This window comes from Theropithecus gelada, chromosome 10 (genome assembly GCF_003255815.1).
Source record: "Theropithecus gelada isolate Dixy chromosome 10, Tgel_1.0, whole genome shotgun sequence".
In the NCBI taxonomy this organism is placed as follows: Eukaryota; Metazoa; Chordata; class Mammalia; order Primates; family Cercopithecidae; genus Theropithecus; species Theropithecus gelada.
The window spans coordinates 7,171,788-7,192,189 of record NC_037678.1 but is presented as its reverse complement, the minus strand read 5'-3'; the positions used below and the strand labels follow the sequence as shown (position 1 = coordinate 7,192,189).

The following is a 20,402-nucleotide window of genomic DNA, read 5'->3' as shown; positions in this document are numbered from 1 at the left end:
CTGTCCTTTCCCTACCTCTATTGTCCCTCCCCCAGCTCTCCTGTCCCTCCCCAGCTCTCCTGTTCCTCCCCACCTCAATTGTCCCTCCCCTAGCTCTCCTGTCCTCCCCAGCTTCTCTGTCCCTCCCCAACCTCAACTGCCCTTCCCCAGCTCTCCTGACCTTCCTCACCTCAATTGTCCCTCCCCCAGCTCTCCTGTCCCTCCCCAGCTTCTCTGTCTCTCCCCACCTCAATTGTCCCTCCCCCAGCTCTCCTGTCCCTCCCCAGCTTCTCTGACCCTCCCCAACCTCAACTGCCCTTCCCCAGCTCTCCTGACCCTCCTCACCTCAATTGTCCCTCCCCCAGCTCTCCTGTCCCTCCCCAGCTTCTCTGTCTCTCCCCACCTCAATTGTCCCTCCCCCAGCTTCTCTGTCCCTCCCCAACCTCGACTGCCCTTCCCCAGCTCTCCTGACTCTCCCCCAGCTCCACTGTCCCTCCCCAGCTCTCCTGACCCTCTTCACCTCAGTTGTCCCTCCCCCAGCTCTCCTGTTCCTCCCCAGCTCCTCTGTGCCTCCCCCAGCTCCGCGAACCCTCCCCAGCTCTCCTGCATTGTCTCCTTGGGAAATTGCTTCTCACCATTGGATAACGGCTCCCCTTTTAGGGTGCTGTCCCAGGTTCCTCTGTCTGATGCATCCTGGTGCGTGCTGTGTTGACTGAGTGTCTTCTGCGTAGTAGGAATGGAGATGGGGGTCCCGCAGTGTATAGCATGGGACCTGCTCTGGTTGGGGAGGCTGGGGCAGGCACCTGCTGGCTGTCCCGAGGACCACCACTGATTGGTACTTGCTGGAATCAGAGCTGGCACTAACCAGTTCACAGTGCAAATTCCATGCCGTTGGCACAGCCTTGCAGGTCAGCGTCTTTTCCTTCATGTTACAGGTGAGGCAGCAGGTCCGGCACCCTGCCCACAACCACATAGCGGGCCCAGGCCTGTCTGATGCCTTAGGCCGTGCTCTCCCCAGCTCACTGTGCTGCCTCTCCCAGGTGAGGGGTACTGGGAGGGGGACTTCTGGCAGGAGAGGAATGAGGCGGGGCTCTGGGTGGCGCTAGTATGGGCTCCCAGAAGGCACCTGTGTGGCAGAAAGCTCCAGTTGTGTGCTGCTGGACCTCAGGCCCATCCAGCTGTCCCCTTTGCTCTTGATTCCACCCAAGGTTCACAGGCCCAGGCCCTGCCACCGGCTGTGGGCCAAGGTTGAGGACAGAGCAGCCACAGCCCATGGTGGCCAGGAGGGGGAGGTTGCCTGGGTGAGTGTATCTTTGGCAGGACAGGCAGGAACCCCTCCCCAAACAGGGTGCTGGGCAAGGTGAGCTGGGAGCTCAGTGAGGCCTGAGCGTGGGGAGGGCCAGAGGGACTGCAGGTGGATTCAGGAGCAGGTGGACAGGACCTGGGTACTGCCTGATGCAGGAGTAAGGGACAGGGGACAGGGCATGGGGATGCACAGATTTCAGGTCTCACTGCCCTGGAAGGACCTGCCTGCTCTGAGCTGCTGTCTGCTGCCTTCATCTTCCATCCCTCTGCACCCCTGAACATTCGCTCCAGGGTCTGCTTGGTCCTGGCCAGGACACTCGTGTCAAGACTCAGGCCCATGTCCGGAGCCCCTTCTTGTCCAAGCCACCCATGGACCTGTCTGGGGTGGGTGGGTGTGGTGTTTGGGGCTGGGGGTGGGCAGAGATCTGGGTCTGGGCTTTCATGGTCGGAGCCAGGACCTCCCTCACTCATCCTTTTCCTGGGTCCCAAGAGCGAACCCTATTTTGCTCCTTCCTTCCCCACATTTGACTCTGGCACCACTGTTGACCTGGCTCTGGGGTCAGACTATTGGACTTGAACCCAGGGTTCCTGCTACTGGCCCCCGCACCTGAGCCTTCTGTGGGTGGTATGGGCAATGAGCCAATGTGGGTGGTAAATGAGCCTGCGGTGGGGGCAGCTCTGGAGATGGCCGTCCCAGAGAGAAGAGGACACAGGGGACCTGCCATGAGCTGGTGAGCTCACCCAAACTCCCGCAGTAGAGAAAAATATCCCCAGTGATAAGGGCCTGGTTTTCAGAGCCTGTTGCCTCAGGCTCTGCAACTTACTCTCCGGGTGGGGATACTGAGCTCGGGGACGTTAGACAATTCAGAAGCTCAGCTGGAGGGGGTGACTGGAAACCTGTGGACCTCACAGTGTCCCAGTTCATGCCACCGTTGCTACCACTCCACAGTGAACAGGTTGGGTGGTCGTGAGGATTGAATGAGGAGCCCAGCACAGCCCCTGGGCTGAGCAAATGCTTAGCAAGAGTCAGCTGTTGTTGTGGACTCTGATGCCACAAGCCATGTAGCTCTGGCCTTTCTACCTCCTGGGGACCCCTGTTCGCCATCCCTCTGCCCCTGCCCCGCACTTTCCCTTGGATTGCTGCCTCTGCTTTGCACTTGGCTTTCAGTCTTCAGCCTCCGCCCACTGCCTGAGGAATCTCCCCAGGATGGGTCCTGGCCCCAACCACCTTCCCTGGTGTTCTTCTCTGTGGCCACTGACGGTGCAGGGAAGAGGGGCCACCTCTGCTTCCCGGGCACTCTCTGAGCCAGGCTCCCCTTTGGTTCCTGCCTCTAGGCCTTTGCTTCTGCTCCCTCTGCCCATTATGCCCTCTCTGCCCTTGTCAAGGGCACTCTCCAAGCCCCTCTCCTCTCTGCCCTCCAGGAGGGATGGGAGGCCCCACTGTGCTCCCCAGCCCGTGTGCCCCTCGGCCTGGCAGGGCATGGTCATTGTGTTCTCAAGCCTCACAGCCTCTGGACCTCTTGCTCAAGGGCAGGGCTGAGTCCGAATGCCTCTGAGTCTCTGACTTTTCTTGGCCCAGAGGAGGAGGTAGAGACATCTGCAGAGGTGTGCTGAGTCTGAACCACCTCCTGGCTTGCCCCACACTGCGCCCATTTTTCAGAAAAGGAAACTTGTGTCCATGGGCACACAGGCAGCGTAGGACCGGAAGCCCTAGGCCAGGCCCGGCATCACATAGTGATGAGCAGGTGTAGTCATTCTTTTTTCTTTTCTTTTCTTTTTTTTTTTTTTTTAGATGGAGTCTCACTCTGTCGCCCAGGCTGGAGTGCAATGGCACGATCTCAGCTCACTGCAACCTCTGCCTCCCGGGTTCAAGCGATTCTCCTGTCTCAGCCTCCTGAGTAGCTGGGACTACGGGCATGCACAACCATGCCCAGCTAATTTTTGTATTTTTAGTAGAGACGGGGTTTCACCACGTTGGTCAGGCTGGTCTCAAACTCCTGATCTCAGGCTATCTGCCAATCTCGGCCTCCCAAAGTGCTGGGATTACAAGCGTGAGCCACCAAGCCTGGCCACATGTTCCCACTTTTTGTTGCTATCCAGGAAGTCAGAGAGGTGGCAGCCAGGGAAGGATTAGAGAAGGCCATGGGGCAGGGCTGAGTGTGGCCAGGACCCTGGACAGCTCAGCAGAGCCCATCTGGCCGTGGCAGTGCTGGGATGGTAGCCGAGAATGTGTTGGGGGCAGTGCTGGGATGGTAGCCGAGATGTGTTGGGGCCTCAGCAGGGTCTGAAGGAGTTAGTCTGGCGTCAAGTGGGGGGCAGGGGAGCTGGGTGGAGGGAAGAGCGGGTGTCTTGGAGTCTGATGATGGGCCTTGTCATCTTAACTTTATAGCAGCTGGGCAGGTCTCGAAACCTCTTGGAGCCTCAGTTTTTTCATCTATAAAATGGGGTTTGTAATCTCCCTTTACAGGGAGGGTTGCCCCTCACTGAGGTCCCAACCAGGCTGTTGTGAGAAATAAACCAGCTAGAAGGCATCTGGAGAAGTTCTCTCAAACAGCAAAGGGCTCCCAGGCAGCATGTGAGGGGCCAAGAGCCATAGGTACCGTCAGCTCAGGCCACCCACAGGGGAGGCTCGGAAGCAGTGACCGGAGGACCAGGAGTGGCACCAGGAGCAGCCTCCACCTCGGGAGCATGGCCTCCTGCCTCCTGCAGACTGCACAGGAGCCTGGTTCTGCCTGGACTTGGCCTCCATCCAGCTCCTGCCTGGCTTTCCGGGTGATGGCCTGGAGTCATGTGGCGTGCTGCAGAGTGGGGTGGGCATCTCACGTGAACAGTGGTCCGACTGGAACTCTTGCTGGGGGTAGGAGGAGGGAGCTCCTGGGGTCTTTCCATAGCTTATTATTTCATCTATGCGCAAGCTCAGGAGTGAGCCATCCCATCCCCTTTCTCCTCAAGCTGAGGAAACTGAGGCTTAGAGAAACATGAGAATGTCCCAAGGTCCCAAGCAAGTTGGTAACGGAACTGCGTTTTACAATCCAGATGCCCAAATCAGGTACTGTCATGGAACTGTGACAGTGTGAGCTGCCACCCCTTGCTGAATGTTTACTGTGCACCCCACACTCTGCATGTGCACGGCTCTTGAGGTAGGGATTATTGCATCAGCTTTACAGAGGAAGAGACTGAGATTCAGACTCACGAGCTGTTAAGTGGTAAAAGCAGAATTTGCTTAGGGCATGGTTTAAGAGTAGGTGCAGTCATTGCAGGCTGTACCTGAGCCTGCTGGAGGTGAGCAGGGCCCAGGGTCCCTGATAAGGTGTGGCTTTTCCACCTTGGGCTCTAGGCCTAGAGGAAGGCCCAGGATGAGGACCATGCCAGATAGCTGGACTGAAATTGACCCTGCTCTGGGCTGTGTCAGGATCCACACAGACCTGGCTGGCAGGTAGAGACCTTGCTGGGGTCTAATGGAGCCGAGGTGGAGATATGAAACTAGGCTCCATCCTTTAAGACCCAAGTTGAGTCACCTCCTCTTGGGAGCCCCTCCCAAACCCCAGCCCACGATGACTTTCATGTCCTCCGAAGTCCTCTGCTCTTCTCTGCCAGAGTGATTCCTGGGGCCTAACACAGTGCATGTGGATATTTGCTGATTAATAACCTTTCTGGCATGCTGGCTGTGAGCCAGTCACCATGAAGGACCCGAGGAAGGCATGAAAGCTTAGGTCATTCTGTCAATAAAGCCGCCTAGGGCTCCAGCTCATCCCAGCCCCTGCCCTGCAAGGACCCCACACACCCCACACCCCTCCTTGAATGCCCCACACTCACCGTCCTTCGTGACATCCTGATGATCGCAGGAAAGTAGGAGACAAAAAATTCCCATAAATAAAGTAGACTCCCTCCTCCCCTGCCCAGAATCTTATCATCATTTTGCTATATTTACTTCCGGCCTTCTTTCTCCTCTTTCCCTCTATTTTTTCATTTTTCAAAACATGGAATCGGGCACACTCTGGTGTAACCCGCTTCGCTCGTTCACGGGATGGGTGGTGAGCATGCAGCCCATTTTCCCACCACACGGCATTTCAGCAACATGACTTGGCTACTTGAAATTCCCCAGACATAGCATAATTAAAAAACGTATCCCCTCTGGCTGGGCATGTAGGTTGCCTTCACTTCTGGGCTGCAATAAGCAACCTGCAGCTACTGCCTCAGGACACCTTTCTGGAAGGTGAGTGTCTTGGCCAGGGGATATCACACATGCACTTTGGAGCCTCTGAGCCTTTGCACAGGCTGGTCCCTCTGCCCAGCTACCCCTCTCCCATTGATCCCTAGATTCTCCTGCAGCACACACACTGCCTCCTCTGGAGTGTCCTGGCTGCATATGCTGCTCTCCTTGCCCTAGGCTGCCCTCTTCTCCCCAGTGTCATGAGTATCTGCTGACCTTCTGCTTCTCCCAGGTCAGAGTGCCTTCCTTCTCTTTCTCCTCTGCCTGGGCCTCCAGCACGTAGTAGGCGCCTAGGAAATGCTTTCCAGCAGAACGAGCCATCTCCTGGCTGGTTTAGCAGTGTGGGATTGTGTGGTGTTTCTATTAGTCTCCATGAACAAGTGCCACTGTGTTATTAAATTTTTCCAAAAGCAGAATGTGTGCTGTGTTTGCCAGAATGGTTGCTCTTTTAGGAGTGGCTCTATCCTGCCCATCCCACACTCCTCATTCCCTCATCTTTTAGGGACCATTCCCTGGGAAGCTACAGAGTGCCAGGCCCTGTGGGATGCAGCACTAGGCTCTGGGGAGGCTGACCTCTGGGGTGCAGCCTGACCCAGGGGAGGCATGAGGGCTACGTGAGACGGTGTGGGTCAAGCTGAGAGCTCCGTGCCTGGGCCTGGGTGGTGCAGGTAGCACCAGGCCCCTCTGGTGGAGAGCTCATGCTAGGCTTCAAAGGAAGTGCCGAGTGCCAGGCATATGGTAGGTGTTCATTAAATGTGTACCCTGGGAAGGTAGGAGATGATGTTCTGGGAGATGAGGGTAGTTCTGGTAGGACCGGAGGTGGTGAGGAAGCTGGCCTTGGAGGACAAATGTCACAGGAACCTCTGCTCTCGACCCAGGGACCAGGAAGGCACATTTGTCACTATCCTTTGTAATCTCCGGAGGCCATAGCCAACCTGTGGCTTTGTCCCGGGCAGGCGGCAGGTGGGGTCTGCTGAGACACTGAGTCCAAGCCGCCTTCCCAGGCAGGCACGAGTTTTCTCCTTCACCTCCCTCAAAGTTACTGTGCTCAGGAAGCTTGCAGCCTAGGAGGAGAAAGAGGCTCCCGGGTGGAGTTTGGGATTCCCCGAGAGAATTAGGGTCTAAAGACAAGGAAGCAGGAGCGGGTGACTGCCTGAGGACCCCTCGGCCAGCCCCTGCCCCCCATCTCTGGCCTCAGGGCCCCAGGCCTCCATCCTCCCCCTCCATAGCCCAGCCTCTCCCTCTCTACCTCTGTCTTTAGAGGTGCCAGAACAAGCTCTAAAAAGATAAACCTGACCAAGTCACAGCCCTGCTCAAAAACCCTCTATGGCCCCCACTGCCCCTGATAAAGTCTGTCCAAGGCTCTTCCTGATCTGGCTTCTGTTCCCTCACTCCCAACCTTGCCACCTCATCTCCCTCCTCTTGCTTTTCCTTTGTCTCTAGACCTACTGAACTCACATGCCAAGGCCTTTGCATGCTCCATTCCCTCGGCCTGGATGTCTTTTCCAGGCCTTCTCCCCTGGCATACACTCATTCAACTGGGCTGTCCCTACCTCCAGGAAGCCACACCGGATAGCTGTCCTCAAGGGCAGAACAGGCCTGAGGGGCCCACAGAGGCTGTCCTTGGGGATGATGTGATGTGTGTGTTGGCCAAGGAGACTCACAAGCATTTGTGGAGGGGCCTTGAGCCTCTGAGGAGCCACAGCCCCTTTTCATCTTCCTCTCGGTCTGGGAGGCCCAGGCCGGAGTGATCTGCACCCTAGCTATACAAGGTCCTGGGACCCCTGTCCCACTCGCGGCGGGGGGCTGGAAGCCACAGGGCCTCAAACTCCCCAGGGTGACCCCTGACACTGAGGGTGATGCTCTCCGCTCTTCCCAGCAAGGCAGGGCCTCTTTACAACGGGTGTCGTGCCCTCTGAGGTCCTGACTTGTTTACCCGTCCCGTTGGGGCTCAGGCTGCCGCAGGCTACCTGCTGTGCCCGGGTTTGGGGACCTGGGACTCTCCAGGGGAAGAGATGGTGGCCCGGGAGGAGGACCCCAACCTATTCAGACTGGGAGCTGGGGTCAGAGTGTCTCCGTCTCCGGAGGGGGACCTTTCAGATCCCGGGCGGGAGAGGCCCGGAGCAGGGTGCCCTGGCGGCCCCAGGAGGGGGTCCCGGCCTCGGGTGAGGGCTGCAGCGCCCCGGAAGGAGCCGCTCACGCCCCTGCACGCGGTGCCCGCCGCGGCGGCCGCGGATCCGGAGGTGAGAGCGCCCCCGCCCCGCTACCCGCCCAGCCCCTGCGCGGCCCGGCCTGGGGCTGGGGGGCGGGCGCGGATAGGGGCGCGGTGGGGCGGCCCCCTCCCTTTTCCGCAGCGCGGGCCCCGCTCCTCCTCCCGCGTCCAGGCCAGCGGCCGCGCTCCCTGTTCCTCCGCAGCGGGATGCGGGCTCCGGGCCCGGGCGGGGGCCGAGGGCCGAGGCCTGGCGGGCCTGGCTGGGGCCCCGGCAGGCGGCGGTGCAGGGGCCGGGACCCAGGCCGCGAGCGCGCCCCTCCCGGCGGCCGGGTGCGGGGAGGCTGGGAGGGCGGGCGGGGGGAGGCGGGCGGCGGCGGGCGGGGGGAGCCAGGGAGGCTCGGAGCCTCGCGGCACGCGGGCGGGCGGCGGAGGGGGCGCGGGGAGCCCCCCGCCCCCCGAAGGAGGAGTCTGGCTCCCACTTGCAGCCTCGGACGCGCGGCAAGGCGGCCGCCGCCGGAGGAGCCCCCGCCCCTGCGCGCCTCCCTCCCGGGAGCCCCTGCCTCCCTCGGTGCGCGCTGCTGCTCGCGGCCGCCGCGGCCGCCGAAGAGGAGCCCGGGGCCAGGTAGGACCGGGGACGGGCGGGGCGCGGCGGGCGCGGGCGGGGTGCCGGGCGCGGGGCGCGGCCGGGACCCTCTCCAGGCGCTGGGCAACGCCCGCGGCGCTGCGCAGGGGCGCCCGCAAAGTTACTTTGGCCGCCTTTGCCGGGTGCGGGAAGCGGTCTGGGCACCCCAGCTGCCCCGCCTGCCGAGCAGGCGCCGGCGGGAGGGGGCTCGGCCAGGGCGCGGGACTCCGGCTGGGGCCGCGGGGTCAGCGAAACTTTTCCTTTGCTCGCCAGTCGCTGCTGGCTGCTGGCGGAGTAGCCGGTGGAAGCAGCGGGCTGGTGGGGTGCCAGTGATGATGATGGTGGTAACAATAGCAGCCTCTGCTTGTGGAGAGCCTACTGTGTGCTCAGCCAAGCCGCTGCTGGCACTTGGGGGGAAGAAAGGGGGGACTAACGCTGGCCGAGTGGCCACTTTTGCTAGGTATTGCTGGAAACTTCATCCATTTCCTTCCATTCATTCATCCCTCCCTCCCCTCCATCCATCCATCCATCCATCCACTCACTCAACACATATTTATTCCTGTCTGCTATGTGCCCGGCCAGGGGATTCAGTGGCTACCTAGACAGGTCCCAGCCCTCAAAGGGAATGTTGATCATGGAATGCCCAAGCTAAGGAGCGGTTCTGTCTCCTGTGTGTTTGTTCTGGGACATGTTACAGGAGCGTGAATTCGTGCACAGTCTCCCTTCACCCGGGTAGGGCCAGAGGTGTGTCATTCAGAGCACTGATGTGCCCAGGAGTCTGGCAGGCCCCGGCTTGACCTTTGGGACTCACCCTTCTCCTTTCCCTCCCACCTCTCCAGGCTCAAGCTGGGTGGCCCAGTTGGTGTCAGGAGGCTCCACTCCGGAACTGGCCCCCACTCCTGTCCAGCTGACCTCTCCGGGATGTCTCTTCCCCAGTGCTGGGCTGGCCTGGCTCCCAGCTCCCCTCCCTGAGTTTCTTTGCCTTCCCCCTCCCCATTTCCCGGGCTCCACTGAATGGCCCAGAGGAGAGCTTGTTAAGTGGCAAACAATTATGAAATTAAACTGGAGGAACAAAAGTGGGCTGGCTGTTGAATGGTGGAGCTGGCTCACGGGAGTTGAATGGCAGTGGGAGACTTGTTAGCAGGGATCTGAGGCGCTGGGGGGCGGGGGCGGGTCAGGCAGACAGGCACTGTGAATAGTCTGACTGGACTTTTCAAAAAAAAAATTAAACCAACTTGGTGAGAAACCTGGCACAGGGCTAACCATGCTTTAGGGGATGTTGGAGAGGCCACCAGCTGACTGCCACGTCCAGTTGGCAAGAGACTATTTGGGGAGGGTGCTGATGGATTCGGCCGTCCGAGGCAGGGGAGAATCTCAGGGCGTTTGAGCTGGTGGAGCTAGGCAGGCATTCTGGAGTCAGGCGCGGTCTACAGGGGCCCACTGTGTGGGAACCATGCATGATAAACTGCACTTCACCGTGCTGGGCTCCTTGCAAATTGGCTTTCCGAGTGGCAGCCCCACAACACTTATAAAATCTTTTTCTCGAGATGGGTGTCGGTGGAATGGTTCCATTGATTCTAGTGCGCGCTGGTTGGAGGTACATTAATTGGGCGATGACTAGTCAAAAGGCGATAATCCAGTCACGGAGGCTTAATGGTGTGTTCGGAAGTGTTTCAACGTGGGACTGCCTTCCTGTTTATTTCTCGGCCCCAGGAATTTCGGAAGACCTGGATTGAATGAGGTCCCTGTATTGGTGATGTGGATGGGTTCAGAGAGTCACCTACATGGCCAAGGAGGTACCTCTGATGTAACCACCCCATGGCACGCTTAGAATCACTCACATCCACCCTGGCTGATGCCCTGTGGGCTGTGCCTGTGGACACATAGGACAGGTTTAGATCTAGGTGAACAATAAGAATTTTAGGGTGTTTTACTTGAGCCCCAACTGTCAGGAATACACAGACTGATGTAGGGAATCATTGTTCTTGAAAAACCTGCTTTTAATAAATTCCCAGCTCACCCGTGAGACTCTTAAATCTTCATCCAATGAATGTGGCTTAAGTTCATTTGTTCTTGTTTGAACTTGCTACCTTCCCACCTAGGCAGTACGGGCCTTGGTGTGCTCACTTTATACAGGACACATCTCTCTGTACTTGTTTGAGGAATTAGGGTGGTCGCTGGGTTTCCCTGAAGGGTAGCATTCAAGGAGAAAAACCAGCATTCTGGGTGCAGGTTTGGACTTCTGGAAAAAAAAGAAAACCCTCCCCAAAGTGCAATCATTTTTTAATCTATCAAAATGACTTCATTTTCCCAATTTCAGGCCTGTGAACTGATCATGAATACCAGGGCAGAGGAAATTAATCAGCCAGGCAAAGACTTTTAACAAGTAAATATTATGCACAGAAAAACATGCAATTAGTGGAGGTTAGTTAATGCCTTTCAAGTTGCATCGAGCTGCAGTTAAGGGTGGAATTTCTGCGTTATCCCTGAATTGTCTGTCAAAGTCTTTAATGTGACAATGTGACATGTCTCTCCCATCGCCCCTCCCTCACTGGGAACAAAAAAGGGTCTTTTCACGAATTCCCCCTTTCCATTCTTCTTCTCCCTGAGATCTTTCCGTTCAGCAGTAAGTACCTTTGTCTGCCTGCCCCTCTGGAGCAAGGGTCCTGGGCAAAGGGCTCCCCAGGTGCAGAGGCCTGGGAATAGCTTCTCAGGCTCGCTCCATACCCATGGATCAAAGTCGATGGCACCTCCGATAAGAGGTAGGGGCCTGCCTTCTGGCCTGGGCGCCTCACCCTCTAGGACCAGAAGTTTCCAACACTTGGGGGTGGCAGGGAGAAGAGCGGGTGAAGGGACTGTTTCCCACAGCAAGAACCGTTTAGTGTAGCCTGGGGCAGTCTGAAAGCCATTCCCTGCAGCCCTTGTTCCTGCTGTGTGGATGTCCCCATGTAGTGAGACTGAAGTTGTCTGACTTGAGTTTGAAGAGGTGACTAAAATGTCAAAAGAAAAAAAAAAAAAATTGAAAGAAACAAAAACCCCCAGGGGAAAAAAATAAGAGACCCCTTTTTGGGGGCGGTATTGGAGGAAAGGTATAAATTGCTTCTCAGTTAATTTGATTCACCATGGCTCTCCTCAGTGACCTGACGGGTCTGCTACCAACACAAATATTTTACTTTATTTTGACTTTTTTCCCCTAATGAGACAAGACTTAGTTATGCTTTATTTCCACTTAAAATATCTGTGACCAATGAGGACAGCCCAATTCCATGAAAAAATCATAACAAATTGAGATTATAGGTATTATTTTTGAAATCAAATTGTGATTTGAGGTGTTCATTGGCCTTTTCAGGCCTTTTTGTGAATCACTCTGTGGGGGATTTTCTTGGACCTGAACTTGGCCAGCTTAATGTCAGAACCAGGTCGTCATCATAAATAGAAGCAGCTGCAGGAAAAAAAAAACATACATAAAATTCTCCTTTCTGGTTGACTCTGCTCTGCATCCAGTTCAAAGCCAGGGATGAGTAGGCTCCTCTTTCCACCACCCCAGTCTACACCTGAAAGTTTGTTTCTGTAAAATGTGACTTGTCTGTTGCCCACCTTCGCATTCCCGTCTCCTCCTTCCAAGAAGGATGTGAGGCTCAGCACTGATGCACAAGAAGAGACTTTTGGCATCGCCCATGCTAGTTTCATCACTTCAAGGAGAAAATGATGCCTGCTTCCAATTTCTAACGCTCTCATCGTTTCCTCTTCATTTCATTCTTTTGCATTTTACGGACAGTACTGCAGTCTGCAAGCCTGCAAAATATATTGCTTTGGCTACCTGAGAAATGTAATCCCTTCCTTCAACCTGCCTTTCCCTTCTTCCTGACAAAGCGCTTTTTAGTGTCTCAGTGTTCACAGAAAAGGCAAAGGTTCTCTCCCCCAACCCTTTTTCTGCCCTGGGCTCCCCGCACAGCGCGGGTGCTGAGGGGCTGGTGAGAATGGAGTTTTGCTTTTGTTAAGTTTGTCATTCAGACACATTAGTGAATTGATCATACTTGGGAGGTTTAATCCTTAATTGCAAATTCCCGCACGATCACAAAACATACACTTGAACTGATCATAAAAATGGCAAAACCCCAATATCAGACTTAAGTGTAGAATTGCCATAGTGCTGATTTGATTATGCTTCAGTGACATCTGTTTAATAGATTTCCACAAGAACTGTAAATCCACATTTACTTTCTTTGCAAATTGTATTTGAATGCTGAGCAACCACAGCCCTCTAGCATCTTCCCCTCCCTAGCCATGTATGTGCTCAACCCCCATTCCTGTGGAGGGTGACTTGATGTATAAGTGGGAAGGGGACACAATGCTGAGTTTTACACATTTACCTCCTATTTCCTTTTGTGTGTGGGTATGTCTGTGTGCATGTTTGAAACAGATCTGAACAGCTTACCATTTCAACTCCATAGATACGTGACTCTCCAAGTGCTTTATTTTGAAAACTAGGACGTAGCACTTTGCAGAAGAAAAATCAGTCCACTTGCTATTGTTTATGTGATCACTGATCTGCTAGATGGATATAGAAAGCACCAAGAATTATAATAATTTATGGAGTGGAGCACTGGTTTACAAACATATTTCTCTGCCCGAGCTTTGTGGGTTTCTTTGCGTCTCGGGGCTCGTTCCGTGCAATGGGAACGGAGAATATTCAGAATCTGAAGACAAGCCCGGCGAGCCGACTGCATTCATAGCTAAAATTAAAGGAATAAGTGAGCAGCTATTTGTGGCAGACAGGACATGATCCAGTAAGTAGCACTCTTCATATTCCGAAATAAAAGTACATAATTGGAAAATGAAGCGGCAGAGACTGCTGGGGGGTGGCGGTGGTGAGGAATTAGAAAGTGTAATTTAAAATCATGTAGTCATAATTCAAAATGGGCCCAGCTAAAAGGTTTTTAAGTGGTAAATGCTTTAAAGTCACTGTGGTTGATCCTTTTTCAAGGAATAGGGGCTAATTTTCACTTTATTTGTGGATTCCTTCATCTACTGAGCTCATCAGCTTATTCAACTTAGATGCTAATACCAGCTGCTGGTCAGTGTTGCTTTTCCTTGGGATCCCACACTTGATTGGGAAGGAGATCAAACACAAAGGTCTGTCATTTTAGGACATGGTGGGACGAGGTCTGATTTTTTTTTCTCCCATTAGGGTATTTGCTTCTTTTCCTTTGAGTTGCTCTGCTTTTTTTTTTTTTTTTTCTTTTATGGCATTGTCAACTATCAGCTCATCAATTGCATATTTTCAAGCAGAGGCAAAACAAGGAAAGAAAATATGATTTTAAAAGTGATTTTTGGGCTTGTGTAGGAATCGTCGCTTGTAAAACAATTCTCCCCAGATCCCTACATCTTGGTACTTTTCTGTTAAATATTATCTCCTGCATTTTGCTTGGGGGGACCACTTAGGAAGTGTTAGCGTGGTTTCTCTGTGACATTTTGCCACATTGCGACAAAAGCCCTAGTAAGCACTGCCTTCGCTGAGCCGAGCTGGCTTTTTCTCTGCATCGCCCTGAGCCACCGGCCTGAAGACAGGCAGCTGCACTTGGAGCTGGCCCGTTGGAGAGGCTGGGGCTATTCAGTCGCTCCTGCTCTCAGTTAAAGGCCCCAAGAGGAGACGGAGCCAAGGTGCGTCTAGGATCCTGCGAAAGCTTTCCAAGGTGGGGTTCCTCAGAATGCCGCAGCGGGGACGGCTGTTGGGGGAGATGTTTCCCTGGAAGCTTCTCATGCTTAATAAGACAGTGGTTTCTGTGTGCTCATTGACTGTCATTGAGTTTTGGACCCAGGACAGCACCATACTGTCCTAGCCCCCCAGTGATTGTTAAAGAGCTGCCGACAGAATGGAAGAGAAACACAGGTGGCTTCTGGGGATGGCTGCCTCACCGGCCTGGCACTGGCTTTGATCAGAGCGACCTTTACCTTCCAAACGAGAGCACTTTCGAGAGCCAAAGAGGATGCTGGTAACGGTGGCACCGGGACAGTCGATGTGAACCGGGGCTGTCCCGGGCCCGTGCTGACTTTGAGGAGCCTGTGTTGGCTGGGAGCGATGCTTCAAGTCACATGGTGAAGCGAAATCTATCTTTGGTCTGCAGGGCAGCAGCTCCTCTGGTAGTGTAATGCTCCAAGATCTTCCTCACACATCTTCGGACAGATAGGGGCCACCAGAATGATCCAAGAATCTCTTTTGCAAAAATCCATCTGCTGTTGAGATGCTCTGTGTGAGCCAAGGCCTCGCTCACTCTCTCTCCTTCCTGGGCCTTCAGCACACACTGGCTGGCCTTGCTGTTTGGTGGGGGCCTTGTTAGGGGCCCACAGACCCCCTCCACTGCAACTCCTCGAAACAGAGTTCTGAGGAGGTCTGTTGTCTGCCTGGCTGCTTCGTCAGGTCTGAGCCCTTGGAGGGCTAGTTTCGTGTCTGGGTCCTGTGACTCCCAGAACAGGACCTGGCCCAGAAAAGGATCTGGCCCAGAGCAGGAGCAGCAGCGGGTGCGCTGGGGCTGACCAGTGCCCTGCAGTATCCAGATGGGGGTGGTGGTGAAGAATTTGCCTAGAAAAACGAGTCGAGGGCGGGTCGTAGTGGATGTGTCCAGCCACAACTCCCTGGGAAGTCAAAGCCCCAAAGACTTACTCAGTAGGGCGAGAGGGAAGGGGTCAGGCACCCTGGGCTTTCAGGCAGGAGAGGACGGGTTGCTTGAAAATCCCTTCTGTGGCTGGGCGCGGTGGCTCACGCCTGTAATCCCAGCACTTTGGGAGGCCGAGGCGGGTGGATCACAAGGTCAGGAGATGGAGACCATCCTGGCTAACACGGTGAAACCCCGTCTCTACTAAAAATACAAAAAATTAGCCGGGCGTGGTGGCGGGCGCCTGTAGTCCCAGCTCCTTGGGAGGCTGAGGGGCAGGCGAATGGCGTGAACCCAGGAGGCGGAGCTTGCAGTGAGCCGAGGTCGCACCACTGCACTCCAGCCTGGGCGATGAGCGAGACTCCGTCTCAGAAAAAAAAAAAAGGAAAGTCCCATCTGCATTCTTGAAATTTCCCTGGGGAGCTTCTGAGTTCATCAGAACATTCTAACTGGAGGAGAAGAGACATGGAGTGAGCACCTCCTGTGTGTTGGGCCCTGGCAGGGGGCTTTTGGATCTCCTGTGTCCTTCAGTGCTCCAGCAGCCGTACATTTGTAGATGGAAAACTAAGATTAAGGGGGGCAAAGCTGCTTTGGAGTCCTGCTGTCAGACTCAAAGCCCTGTGTAGTTTCTCTCATTCATTCATTCATTCATTCATTCATTCATTCACATACCAGTTTATTCTTTGGCGTTTCATTCAGCTCAGATAAAAAGCCGACTGTGTGTTGGGAGCTTTGATACAGGAAGCCTTGGGGGCTGTGGGTGGAGGCTCCTGACCCAGCCAGGGGAGGTCAGGGAAGGTGTTTTCGAGGTTCGGAACCTTCCTGAGACTGAGTGGGCATGTGTCAGGAAACGAGGGTGAACGCAGGGGTGGGGCTGGGTGCAGGGCCTTCTGGGCAGAGGGAATAGCATTCATGGAGGCTTCAAGACAGGACCCCCTCTGTGCCAGGGAAAGCCTGCATGACTGAGCTGGGCCTGAGAAGTGGGAGTGGGACTGGGGCCAGGTGCAGCCTCCTCAGCTGACCTGAGGCACTGAGCTTCACCTGAGTGCGCCAGCGGCTCTGGAGGGGCTGGGTGTGCCAGAGGGAACGGCACGGGCAGAGGTGAGTTCTAGGATATTCCTCTGGAGGCTGGTGTGGTGTGGCCATGGTGATGAGGGGTCAATACGGCCAGGAGACCAGACAAGTTTGGGGGTGGAGGGGCGGTCAGAAAGAGGCACAGAGAGGTGGGGCCTGGAGTCTGACCTCTTTCCTAGACACCAGCTTTCCATACAGTTGGCGTCGAATGGGACCTGCTCCTTGGTGTCTTGGCTAATACCCAGGTTCTCCTTGGAGCACCCTGGCCTCACTGAACTCACAGTACCCGAGGAACAACAAATAAATGTCTCTGAGAGGAAAATAGAAAGAGAAACCATCTGATAAGAGAATTAGACTTTGGAAAAGCAAGCCCTTAGAACCAGAGGGAATTTTTCAAGGAGTGCTGGGCTGGGGGGACCTGGAGTCTCCCATTCTGGGTTCACTGGGCCTTTATGGGCAGGTCCAAGGCTCATTCCAGCCCCTCGGTAACCCCTCAAGGGGACCACTGAAGAAGTGGAAACAGAGGTTGAGTGACTTGCCCAACGTCCCACCGCTCAGCAGCCTGAGATGGAATTTAATGGGAACCCCACTTCTTCTGACTTCAGAGTCCAGGCCGTCCTCCATGGCAGACGCATGCCAGTGGCCGGTGACAGTGAAAGAGTGAGGCCATTTATCCAGGCCGCCTGGGCCTCAGGGACCTAGCACTTCCCCTCCCTCTGCCCGGCTTCTCATTCCCCAGGTTTGGGCATCGCTGTTGTCATTGGTATGTGAGGTGAGGCCCCTTCAGATAGCCTTTTTTTTTTTTTTTTTTTTGAGATGGAGTATCATTCTGTTACCCAGGCTGAAGTGCAGTGGCCCGATCTCGGCTCAATGCAACCTCCACCTCCTGGGTTCAAGTGATTCTCCTACCTCACCCTCCTGAGTAGCTCGGATTACAGGCATGCGCCACCACACCTGGCTAAGTTTATATTTTTAGTAGAGACGGTGTTTCTCCATGTTGGTCAGGCTGGTCTCGAACTCCCGACCTCAGGTGATCCTCCCGGCTCGGCCTCCCAGAGTGCTGGGATTACAGGTGTGAGCCATCGTGCCCAGCACAGATAGACCTTTCTTGATCACCCAATTTAATCACCCCATCACCCTGCTCTGTCTTTTTCCAGGCACTGATTATTAGCTGAAAGTGTCTTTTCTGTGTAATTCTTTGTTTACCTTATTGTCCCCCCTCCCACCCCGTCCCATATTCCTTGAGGGCAGGAGCCTCTTTGCTTTTCCATTGCCCTTCCTGGCGCCCGGAACAGGGAGAGGATGTAGGGCTGTGGCTAATGGTTGTTGAATAACTCGTGCGTTTATTCATTCATTCGTTCATTCATTCCATCCATCCTCCCCCCTTGTTCCCTTTGGGGGAGGCACCTGCAACCCCATCAGGATGCATGACTTGCTTAAGGTCACTCCGCTGGACGGAGAGCCAGGCTGGGAGCCCAGGCGGTCTCCCTGCGGCGGGTCCCGGGGCACCACTGCATCGCTTGCGTGCTGTGCTGTTTTGTGGACCAGGTGTAAACGCTTCCTAGCTCAAAGCTGTTGTTTGGGAGATGCTGCGCCTCCTCCGTGGATCGGCTGCGCGGCGGAGAATGCTCGCCTCCTCGCACGGTGGCTAACGTGCTGCTGCGGCTCCATAAATATTAAATGGGCATTAAAAGAAGGCGCTGCGTTTCCAGTTTCCCGGATTTCTCTGAGCAGGGCCCGTTGCGAACCCCCTTTATGTGAAATGCAGCATTTCACCGCGGAGCGCCTCCGGGAGCCTTGCCGCCCGCCTTTCCCGGCTGAGTCCCTTTGGTGCAGAGCGGTTCTCCCTCGACTGCAGGCTATCTGCATGCTGGCGCCTGCTCCTCTGGGGCAAAGACGGGTGGGGGCCCCTGGAACCCCTTTTCACAAGGGCTGTGCCAGCCTGGCAGCCTCCTTGCTGGGTATGCAAGGAGGGTAAGATGGAGACGGGGCAGTGACTCTTCAGTCTTCAGCTGTGCTCTCCTGACACCCAACCTCTCCCAGGCCTCTGCTGGGCACCAGGCAGTCTCCAGACACTCTGTCCTTCTGTCCCTTCATGGTCTCTGCATCCATCCCTCCATCCATCCGTTTCTCCCTCCCTGCCTCCATCCATCCACTAATACTATTGATGAAGTATTTGTGATAGGCCATGGGGTGATCATGTTATAAAAATATTAGCTAACATTTATTGACCACTCACTGTGTGCTGGGCTCTGTGATCAGCAGCTTACATGTGTCACCTCATTGAATATTCATGACTCTACAAGATAGGGACTGTTTTTCTTTCCATTTTGTAGAAGAGGAAACAGAGCCTCTGGAGGTTCAGCCGCTTGCTCAGGGTCACAGAGCTGCTGGGGGCCGGAGCTGACACATGGGGTGCACAAATGGGGGGCCCAGCCCTGCCCTCAGGGGACATCTGGGCTCTTCCTGGGACCCTGAAAAGAAGGCCCCAGATCCAGGCTTCTCCGAGGAGACACCAGCATTGCTGAGAGGAAGGGTGTCAGCTTCAGCCAGCAGGAGAGGAGGGCAGAGCCGGAAGCCAGGCAGCTAGGTCTGGGGGCTCAGCCCTGCCACCTACTCTCTGTGCAACGTGACATCACTTCTGTGGGATGTACCCTTCATCATTTGTCAAACGTGAGACATGAGCATCAATATCTGTCTCTTAGTGGTGAGCATTGCAGAGGAAGACTCTCGAAAAGTGCTGGAATTGTGTGGCTCTGAACAAGAGCATGGCCCTTGTGAGCTGTAGGCCTCCAGGTGCAAGAGCCCACCGGGGCTGGCCTGTGTGGCTCAAATAGAGGCCAGACCAGTCATAGGGCCAGACCATGCAGGGTCTTATGGTCAAGGGATTTTATCAGAGAAGCCACCACAAGGATTTCAAGTAGGGATGTGATGTGGTCAGCTTGCATTTGAGAAATATTTGAGTTCTTCAGGGCCCGTCTGGCACCCCTAGCTCCTGGAACTGGCCCCTTGGTTCGCACTTGACACCCTGGTACCAAGGGTGCCTAGTACTCAGGCAGCACCCACTGACAGCAGCTCCTCAATATGCAGGGATCGAATTGAACAGAATAGTGACTTTGACCATCACAGCCGAGGTGAGCTGGGCCCCTGGGACCCACCAGGCTTTGTACTCAGGATTCCTGCTTACCTCTTCATTTAACCTGCACAATCCACGGGAGATGGCATTACTACTATCAAATCCATTGTCTTTTCTTTTCTTTTTTTTTTTTTTGAAACAGAGTCTTACTCTGTCATCCAGGCTGGAGTGCAATGGTGCTATCTAGGCTCACTGCAACCTCCACCTTCTGGGTTCAAGCGATTCTCCTGCCTCAGTCTCCCAAGTAGCTGGGATTACAGGCGTGCACCACAGTGCCCGGCTAATTTTTGTATTTTTAGTGGAGAGGGGGTTTCACCATGTTGGCCAGGCTGGTCTCGAACTCTTGACCTCAGGTGATCCGCCCGCCTCAGCCTCCGGAAGTGCTGGGATAACAGGTGTGAGCCACTGCACCGGGCCTCAAATCCATCTTCTAGAAGAGGAAGCTGGTGGCTCAGAGAAGTTAGGAAGTTGACTTAAGGTCACACAGCAAGTCAGCCATGCTGGGGCTTGACCCCCGTCCAGATCTGGGCAGGCCTGGCTCAGAGTATGCAGAGTCCTGGAACTTGGCATCTGGTGCTCTGAGAGCTTTCCCAGGGCTTCTGGGTGCCGGGTAGCAGTTACAGACAAGAGGGGTGCAGGTCCCTGCTCCCCCACCTATAGTTCTGTTGCGTAGCACCCGCAGGGAGAGCCAATCACTTAGAAACAACCCACAGGACCAAACAGTGGCACAAGTGTGTCCCCAGGAAAAGGGAGACGGTTCCCCCCTTGTCTTTGCAGGTGGAGAAGAGGGATATGTGTTGGGAATCAGGAAGTGTCTTTAGGGGTCGGTGGGAGAAGGAGGATATTGCTATTTATTTCACCTTCTAGGGAGATGATCAAGATTTAAAAACAATTAATAACCCATTTCTCGGCCGGGCGCAGTGGCTCAAGCCTGTAATCCCAGCACTTTGGGAGGCCGAGGCGGGCGGATCACGAGGTCAGGAGATCGAGACTATCCTGGCTAACATGGTGAAACCCCGTCTCTACTAAAAATACGAAAAAAACTAGCCGGGCGTGGTGGCGGGCGCCTGTAGTCCCAGCTACTCGGAGGCTGAGGCAGGAGAATGGCCTGAACCTGGGAGGCGGAGCTTGCAGTGAGCCGAGATCGCGCCACTGCACTCCAGCCTGGGTGACACAGCGCGAGACTCCGTCTCAAAAAAAAAAAA

At 55.0% G+C, this 20,402-nt stretch overlaps 1 protein-coding gene across 4 annotated transcripts in view; it reads left to right on the top strand.

Moving 5' to 3' along the window:
* Positions 1-8,179: 8,179 nt before the first annotated feature.
* Positions 8,180-20,402, top strand: part of MPPED1 (metallophosphoesterase domain containing 1) — a 96,066-nt gene continuing 83,843 nt past the window's right edge. Inside the window, exon 1 of one of the 4 annotated variants that reach the window (XM_025399177.1) lies at positions 8,180-8,331. The gene's annotated coding sequence lies outside the window, so the exon portion shown is untranslated. Of the gene's footprint in view, positions 8,332-12,314; positions 13,122-13,863; positions 14,225-20,402 lie in introns of those variants that run through there. The other 3 variants (XM_025399181.1, XM_025399178.1, XM_025399179.1) reach the window with 3 other exon arrangements.